This window comes from Vulpes vulpes, chromosome 11, assembly GCF_048418805.1.
Source record: "Vulpes vulpes isolate BD-2025 chromosome 11, VulVul3, whole genome shotgun sequence".
NCBI classification, from domain to species: domain Eukaryota; kingdom Metazoa; phylum Chordata; class Mammalia; order Carnivora; family Canidae; genus Vulpes; species Vulpes vulpes.
In genome coordinates, this window is record NC_132790.1 from 15692946 (window position 1) to 15702590 (window position 9645).

The window sequence follows — 9645 nt, forward strand, 5'->3', positions numbered from 1 at the left end:
CATCTAGTAGTATCGTTTCCCAGACACTAATGATGATAATCATTAAAAACAAACAAAAAAGTTGAGTTCTTTGAGCCAAGGCAGATCTGATTGGTATTTCCAAGGACATTACTGCTTTGAAGAATCCATTGAAACAAAAGTTATCAGTAAACTTAGAGGACAGGCGCTTTCCCGCTCACGTCGCAGCCTCCGGTGCCACCACTGCCTCCGCCATGCCCAACATCGTGCTCTTCAGCGGTAGCTCCACCAGGACCTGTCCCAGGGCGGGGCCTACCGGCTGGGCCTGGAACTGAGCAAGGTGGTCACTAGGAAGTTCAGCAACCAGGAGACCAGCATCAAGATCGGTGAAAGCGTGAGGGGCAAAGATGTCTACATCATCCAGAGTGGCTGTGGCGAAATCAATGACAACCTGATGGAGCTCCTCATCATGATCAACGCCTGCAAGATCGCGACATCATCCAGGGTGACTGCTGTAATCCCGTGTTTTCCATATGCCCGACAGGGTAGAAAGGACAAGAGCCGAGCTCCGATTTCTGCGAAACTTGTGACCAATATGCTCTCGGTCGCTGGGGCCGATCACATCATCACCATGGACCTGCATGCTTCTCACATCCAGGGCTTCTTTGACATCCCGGTGGATAACCTGTACGTGGAGCCCGCCGTCCTGCAGTGGATCCAAGAGAACATTGCTGAGTGGAGGAACTGTATCATTGTCTCGCCCGACGCCGGGGGAGCCAAGAGGGTCACGTCGATTGCAGACAGGTTGAATGTGGAATTCGCCTTGATTCACAAAGAGAGGAAGAAAGCAAATGAAGTAGACCGGATGGTTCTGGTGGGCGACGTGAAGGACCGCGTGGCTATCCTCGTGGATGACATAGCTGACACCTGTGGCACCATCTGCCACGCTGCGGACAAGCTGCTCTCCGCCGGAGCCACCAAGGTTCATGCTATCCTTACACACGGGATCTTCTCTGGGCCAGCTATTTCCAGAATAAACAACGCCTTTTTGAGGCTGTTGTCACAAACACCATTCCGCAAGAGGACAAAATGAAACACTGTCCCAAGATTCAGGTCATTGATATCTCGATGATCTTGGCAGAGGCGACCCAAAGAACGCACAACGGTGAATCCGTGTCCTACCTGTTCAGCCACGGCCCACTATAGGCCCAGACGTGAGGTGTGGAGCAGGCCTGCTCGGCCGCTGCCTTGTGTGCATCTGCCTGACTTTAGTTTTAGGATTCAGCAATTCTAGGATAATGCAAAAGCATCCGATCTTCGTACCCTGCGAGATCCATTGTTTCCCCCCCTCTCAAGCTCAAGACCATTTATTTCTGGTTTGGGAGGGGCGGGGGAGGGTGGTGGTTATCTGATCTTTTTACGTGAACTGTCCTTAAGGTTATCCTGGCTCATTCTGACAGGTGACCTTTCTTTTGTTTTACCAGTACTCTGAGGCCACAACTTTCAAGTACGGCCATTCCACTGCGGAAGGTCATAGTCTGTCTATTTCAAGGTCGCCAAAGGTGACTTCAGATTAAAGCCTTCTGTGTAAATACTGATAATGCCTATGGACATTTGGGTCAAACCCTGTATACAGAATTAGCCTTTTCCTTCCGAGTGCACCTTAGAAAATTTATAATAGCCTGAATTCGGTTGGGTTTTTTTTTTTTTCTTTTTAGTAAACAGATTTCAAATTAACCTTTGTTATCGTGCTCAATTTGACCAAATTTTAGGTAGCTTCAGAGGGCTGCTGACACATTTACTTTCTGATAAACATTAGACATTATCACAAGCAATTCAGTATTTCTTTGGTTGTTGTTGCCACTGCTGAGAAACACATTATAACTGCCACTTACCTGAAATGTCGTGTTCTGAAATTCCAAAATTATGTTCAGCAATGGATCTGATTGAGAAAGTGTCAAGATAGACCCTACAGGCTCGCTGGTGCCACTCACGCTGCGCTCTGGCCATCCAAGGCGGACGGCTCTGCAAGAGGCAACTGTCCTACCATCTTGTTTTATGGCCTCTTTTTAGCTCTAGCTTTTACTTTGCCTTCTTTCCAATAATCTCACGTTGTGGGTTTCCACCAAAACCAAGACTCCCCTAAGTTCCCTGAGGCTTACTAGTGTCTGTTCGTTATTTGTTTCTGACATCATAAAAAGGCGAATTTTTGTGAGTACCACCAAATGCATATTTAAACATCACCTCCTTCGTTTTGATTTAATAGTCTTTTGCCTTTTGTAATCAGAAGTAGCAGGTCTCCTAGAAAACTGATTGTTTTAACTAAAACTGTTACATGAAAAATGTGGGTAAGAAAGGCCTACAAAGAAAGTACAAATAAGTAAGCATTAATTGCTTCATTGAGATAAGGTTCAAGTGGTGGCCCAAGAGTGATCAAGGAGGCAAAGATTGCTTTATCCACAGATGGCGCTTGACAGCATCTTCCTCAGTGGGGTGTATCCCTAAGGCGAGCATTGACTCCCCATGAGTCTTGGTAGATGCACACTGGTGCACAACCAACTAAATTCTTCAGCCCGGAAAGAAGAGAATTTGCCTGCGTAGACAAAGGCTGAGAATAATAACAATCCCTCCCTTCTGCTGAATCTTAAAACTTGAAGAGAGGAAATTGCCTGATCTAAGTTTTGCAGGTGGCAAAACCAAATCTTTAAGTCACTTGAACAGCAATTTTTAAGATTTCAACCTTCAGTCCAGCAGAGGTTGAAGTTTAGCAAGTATCATGTTGGTCATTGCAGAGACCAGCGTTTTGCTGTACCTTAAAATGGTTTTTGAGAAAAACAATGGCATTCTAGCCTGGTAGAGTCAGCTATGCGATATCGATTGGCTCTACCTAGGAAGAGTTGACTTGATAATGTAAAGAGCCTCCTTAGATGTATGTAATTTTTAGTTTCGATAAATGAGTGATATATATTTCTTGGAATTTCTATGCAAAGACAGATGAAAATGTAGTTACAGACACATGCAGGTAGACAGCCTTGGCATATAAGCGTAGACATGTTGACATGACTGACGAGAGGTGATTTAAACATGTTCATTTCGTCTTCAGATTGAGTCTAAGATACAGAGCCAGTTTTAAAATAATCCTCAGATAAAAATCTGCATTGTCATTATCGTATTAACTGACTTTTTCTCTCTTTTGGCCTCACTTTTTGTTTTCAAGTAGTTCTGCTATATTCACTAATTCGACTAGACTTGGCCATACACGGGGGCGATGTAGACCTCAACCATTTGATGGTTTCAGCTCCAGAAAGATGATGGGGGTGGCCTCAGGAGCGGCCCGATAGCAGAACTTGCGTATCCCTTGCCCCTGGTATGCAAGCATTCAGGGAAACCACCCAGTGTATCGGTTCTGTCCATCTCTGCCGAATGGGGCTGGACTCACAGATATCTAGCCGAAAAGGGGAGCCAGAGAAGTACACGCATACCAAAGCTGCTCTTCCTCCAACTTAAATGATATTAATCAACCTGCAGATAATTCATACTAGAACTTGCCTTTGTTAGATGTCCCTTAGATTCAGGAATGTATCATTTGCAGTGCTTGTATTGGTTTAGAATATACGATTTTAAGATCATCCACCACTGTACTAAAACATTTCAATAAAATCATGCTACTACTTTCTATCAAAAAAATAAAAATAAAAAATAAATAAACTTAGAGGACAGAATAGAGTAGGGGAAGCATGGCATAAAGGTTTCCTCTCACCAGCCATCTCTGCTTGATTCATAGTAGCTCCCTAGAATGCCATATTCACAAGGATTCTGAGGTCATATCTGGGGTCAGTGAGAAAGAATATCCTGATCAATGGGTACAAGAGGAGAGTCTGGCCCCATGCATGACATCCTTGTTTTGGTGATTGAGAACATTGAGCTTAAAAGTCAATTCTTGGAAGAAGTAATGTGTATTAATTCTTCCTTCAATATCAATTTAAAAGAACACAATTTCAGTAGGTTAAAAACATAAACACTTATTTCTCACTATAAAGAGCACAAGGCTATGGATTGGATTAGTTTTGCTCCACATTTCTTCTTATTCCAGGACCCAGGCAGAAGGAGCAGCCCTCATTTGGGATGTGCTGTGCTCATGGCAAAACAGAAACTTAAATGGCCAAGCCAAATCAGAAAATCACATTTAAAACTTCAGACATAAGTCATATTATTCACATTTCATTGGCCAAAGCAAGCCATATGGCCAAACTCCAAGTCAATGGGGAAGGGATATATAATCTCACTGGCAAGGAAATAGTGAGAAATAGCAATCAATGCAATTTACCAGACAGTGTTTGAGAAAGACAGTATGAAGATGCTGTATCTGTTTTTTTCTTATTTATTTTCTACAATACACATGTAATATATGTGTAATTTTTTTAACTTTTTAAAACTTAAAATTTTTTTTTATTTTTTAAATTTTGTAAAATGCTAGTGTGTCTTTTGAATATTGGGATTCCCTTAGGAGGGAGCAAGTTGATATCTAGAGAGAGGAGGGTGCCTATGCTAATGGAAGTAGGAGAAGGGGGGAAATGCACAAAGCTGGGAGCTCTTCAGAGAATATATGAGTTTATAGGAAGAGATAGTAAGGGAACTAAGTACATAACAAGTAGATCCACAAGGGAAGAAAAGCACCAACAGCAAGTAGATAGCAAGTGAAGTGGTGTCCATTTGGATAAGCTGATCAGATTAAGACCTGCCGAAGGCACAGAGGTATCAGAAGATGGAGATAAAGTGATGAATGAATGTTAAAGATGACTGAAAGGCAAGGGCTATAGAACACTGTAAAAAAAAAAAAAAAATACAGGTGTCTTCTAAGATAGCAGTTTTCACAGGGAGTCAGGCATTATTAAATCATTGAATATTTATCAAGTACCTACTAGGCAGTGGGTACCATGCCAGGTACTGCAAGTACACTGGTGCACAACAAAAGAGACACCATTTCTGCACTCACAGAGCTCAGAGTTGAATGGGAGAAAAGCGCAACAATCAGGGGAACCAGGCTGGCTCAGTCGGTAGCACATGTGACTCTTTATCTCAGCATTGTAGATTCGGGCCCCTTATTGGGTATAGAGATTACTTTAAAAAAATAAAATAAAATCTTTAAAAAAAGAAAAGAAAAGAAAAGAGCAACAATCAAATCTCAAGTGGATACTCAAGCTTCCTTCAATCTGATAACACTTCCCCAGGGTATTCACTTTCTATCATTCAAAACAACTCCTTCCCCCACCCCCACCCCCAAAAAAAATCCTTCCCATGTGCTCCCTCTTCAAATTCATTATTCCCAATACCTCTGCCCTTACATACAGTACATAACCACCCATTATACCTCACTTAAAAAAAAAAAGAAAAAGCAACTAACAGTTCCCCCTAATCTTTCCACCACAGAATACCAACATACCCACTGAATACACGTTCTCTTTGCTTCCGTTTTCTTATGATGGGCTCCCTGCCCAAACTCGGTCCCATCTCTCTTGCATTGGGTCTTCACTCCTGCAGTTATGCTTTTTCTCTCTTGCGTCCTCCCTCCCTACTGTATCATTTGCATTGTTACACAAACATGTTGAAGGTGGAAAAGGGAAAAGGGAGAATTTTCTCTTCCAAGAAGAATCTAGAAATGAATGAGAATGCATTTTGGTTGTCACAATGAGCTGGGAGCCCTAGTAGCATTTAGCGGGGGCCAGGGATGCTGTGTTCTATCTTATTTAAAAAGGAACTCTCCCTTAAACCTCGCAACTTCCACTAACTATTACCAACTACTTCTCAAACCCTCCACAGAAGAACTTCTTGATAGAGTTTTCTCTGTACGTTGTCTCCACTCCTTCATCTCACAATCTTTGGCCATCCACTCCAATCACATTTCTGGCCCCACCACTTCCCAGAGACTGCTCTTATCAGAATTATCAATGATCCCCCACATTGCCAATACAGGGATCACTGCTTGGTCTTCATCTTATTTGATGTCACTGATCCAACTAACTACTCCTTCCTCCTTGAAAGGTTGTCTAAAATGGGTATCTCTAACTAACAAGACCAAACACAATACTCTTGATTTATTCTTCACCCCAAACTAACAATCAGTCAACAAAATAAACAAAAAAAGACCTGCTACTATGCTTCCTTTTGTCTCAGGAAAGGCAAAGATATTCAAGCCAAAAAACAAAAGCAAAACAAAACAACACACTAAACTATTTTTGAGTCCTCTCTACTATTCCCTACGTAAATCCACCAGTGAGTCCTATCCATTCTATGTCTAAGATATACCTCCAAAATCTATGTTTCTTTCTACCACTATTGCCCTACTGGCCTAAGCCATCAACAAGCCCCCTCTCTCTGCCCTCTACTTATACCTGTCTATGATCCATTCTTCATTCAGCTCACAGAGTGAACTTTTAAAAATAAAACTCCCATGCTCGGGGGGATCCCTGGGTGGTTCAGTGGTTTAACACCTGCCTTCAGCCCAGGGCGTAATTCCACTCCGGGATCCAGTCCCGCATCGGGCTCCCTGCATGGAGCCTGCTTCTCCCTCTGCCTGTGTCTCTGCCTCTCTCTCTCTGTGTGTCTCTCATGAATAAATAAATAAAACCTTTAAAAAATAAAATAAAATAAAATAAAACTCCCATGCTCGAAACACTCCACTAAAACTTCATTTCATTAAGAATAAGTTCTACATTCCTTATCCTATCTTACAAAGCCCTATGTGATCTGATCCTTGACTAGCTTTCCAATTCCATTTAATACTAATATGTAAGCCACACTGGCCTTACTTCCATCCTTGAAATATCCATCTCATTCATACTTTTTTGTGCAGCAAATGCTAAGGAGTTATTGTATAATTCAATTACACTTAGAGCAGATATTAGTTAGGAGTGACATAGGTTGTATATCTACTTTACCACTCTAGATCAGAAAGAGCCTCTGGGGGGATCCCTGGGTGGCTCAGCGGTTTAGCGCCTGCCTTTGGCCCAGGGCACGATCCTGGAGTCCCAGGATTGACTCCCTCGTCGGCTCCCGGCACGGAGCCTGCTTCTCCCTCCTCCTGTGTCTCTGCCTGTCTCTCTCTCTCTCTCTCTCTCTCTGTCTATCATAAATAGATAAATAAATAAATAAATAAATAAATAAATAAATAAATAAATAAATCTATCTTTAAAAAAAAAAAGAAAGAGCCTCTGATTAGAAAGACAAAGAAGGATATTATGTATTGATAAAGGAGGCAATCCATCAAGAAGATATAATAGATATAAATACATACATACCTAACAACAGAAATCCAAAATATATGAAGCAAAACTGACAGAAGTAGATAGTTCTACAATACTAGTTGGAGACTTTATACCCCACTTTCAATAATGCATAGAACAATTAGAACAATTAGAAGACCAGCAAGGAAATAGAGCACTTGAACACCATAAATCCAATAGACCTAACAGACATATATAGAACACTCCACCCAGCAACAGCAGAAAACACATTTTCTCAAATACACAGGGAACAGTATCCAGGATAGACCATATGGTAGGCCACAAAACAAGTTTCAATAAATTTAAAAGAATTTAAATCATAAAGTATCTTCTCCAACCACAGTGGAATGAAACTAGAAATAACAGAAGCTAGTCTGAAGAATTCACAAATACATGGAAATTAAACAGAGTCTAACAATCAATAAGCCAAAGAAATTCCTGGCAAAATTTAGAAAATTCTGCTTCACCTAGCAACCCAGTAATTACAGCACCTACCTACTACCTTAATACCCTAGAAGAAGTAATTGTATGATGTCAAGGAAATACTACGAATTCCTATGCAAACCAGCTTTTGCTATGTAACAAAGCACCACAAAACTGTCATGCAACAATAAGCATTTATTCTCAAGTTCACAGGTCTTCAGTTTGACTGAGACAGGCTGCTTTAGGCTATATATGTGCAGAAGCTGAGACAGTCAGGCTGAAGGAGCAACAGCTACCTGGGGACATTTTCTTCTCACGGCAAAGGACAAAAGCTGCCAGAGCAATAAGCAATGATGCACACAATTCCATTTAAGGTCTAGGCTTGCATGTTGTATGTTATTACTTCTGCCCACATGCCATTTGTTTTAGCCAAAGCAACTCATACAGCCAAGTCCAACATCAGTGAAAAAGAGAACAATACTTACCCCTACCATACGGGTTGGAGGGGAGAGAATGAAGATTCACTGAACAATAATTTACTTTTCCTCAGTTCCCCTTGGAGAAGAGCTTTAAACAGTGGTGTTGTTATTACTTATGGATACTGAACAATATCTCCTTACTAACCATATTGGTTGTATTATGAATGAATGATTAATACTCGTATTCTTGCTGTATTTGCTACTGATAAAAGCCATATAGAATTGTTAAATTCTTCAAGGCCACTTGATCCACATTCAGGCAACACATGTTGACTTTACTAATTTATTCTTAGCTGAGCAGTGTTATCACCTCAATAACTTGTACTTCAACATAATGTCTTTTCCAGCCCAGAATGAGAACTTTTTGAGATGTTCCATGTATCAAAGCACCAAAAGTGAATCTGATACCAGGATAAGAATTAATATACCTTTTTTGAAAATATTCCTAAAAGAAAAATCCCTTTGACTTGTGGGAAAATGTCAACTTTCTAGAGGAATCTTAATGAATTTTATCTCTATTAAGGTAAAAAATATTCAGTGTAAATACAATATAGAGTCTAACCTTCCCTGGCCTTGAAGACCTTGATATGCTGCTAATAGTTTCATATGAAAAAAAAAAAAAAAAAAAGATGAAGCTGATGGTGAATGATGACATTATCCTCAATTCTGCATTGTTCAATTGATGATACACAGCTTCCATTTATGCTATAACCTCCCTCCCAATAAACATCTCTCCCACAAGATTTTCATTTTATCTGTTTGATTTAGAACTTGGTGGAAAGAAAGATATTTTTATATTAATTTCATGCCAGAAAATATGAAGTCATGAAAACATACTGAAAAGGATAGACATTTTTTAAATGGGATCTTAAGAGCCAGGCCCAAAGCCTGTTGCCAAATTCAATGAAGAATTGTTTGGAGTAGGAACAGAACATTGCTCTGGGGTTGAGCCAACTAGAAAGGCTGATACACTATGACATCTCTGGCATGTATAACCTCCCTGCCCTTGAAATGAACTCTGGAGGGAGGCAGGACTGCCAAAGTCAGCAATGAGGTGAAGAGTGCTCCTCCAAGTCCTAAAGTATCCAAAACCTCACTGGGCAAGTCAGTCTTGTTGGGGGGAAGATCCATCTAAATTAGTGAAAAGTCAGAATTCCCATTATTTCCAAATATAAGGAATACTTCTGGGTTTAAAATCTTGACAAACAGAATCAAAGTTTTTTTTCCACTTCTTCCAAATGCCATTGAAATAACAAAGATATAAAAAGAAAAACAAAGCAGTACTAGAAAAACTGAGCGGAATGCTATCACCACCAAAGAAACCTTGATGAATTTCTGAAAGATACGAAGCAGATAGGGTAAATATAACTCAGTGTATGCTTTTTAAATCATGTCTTGATATAAATATTTAACTTACTGATCAAACTGATAAAAAAAAAAAAGCAATTAATGTCAGAGTTAAGTGCCCAACACAAGCAGAAGAGGATAGGGACAGACTTCCC

General features: G+C 40.5%; 1 pseudogene; it reads left to right on the forward strand.

The window, feature by feature from the left end:
* The first annotated feature begins 212 nt into the window (after positions 1-212).
* LOC112926975 (ribose-phosphate pyrophosphokinase 2 pseudogene) lies at positions 213-1164 on the forward strand (annotated as a pseudogene).
* Positions 1165-9645: the final 8481 nt, after the last annotated feature.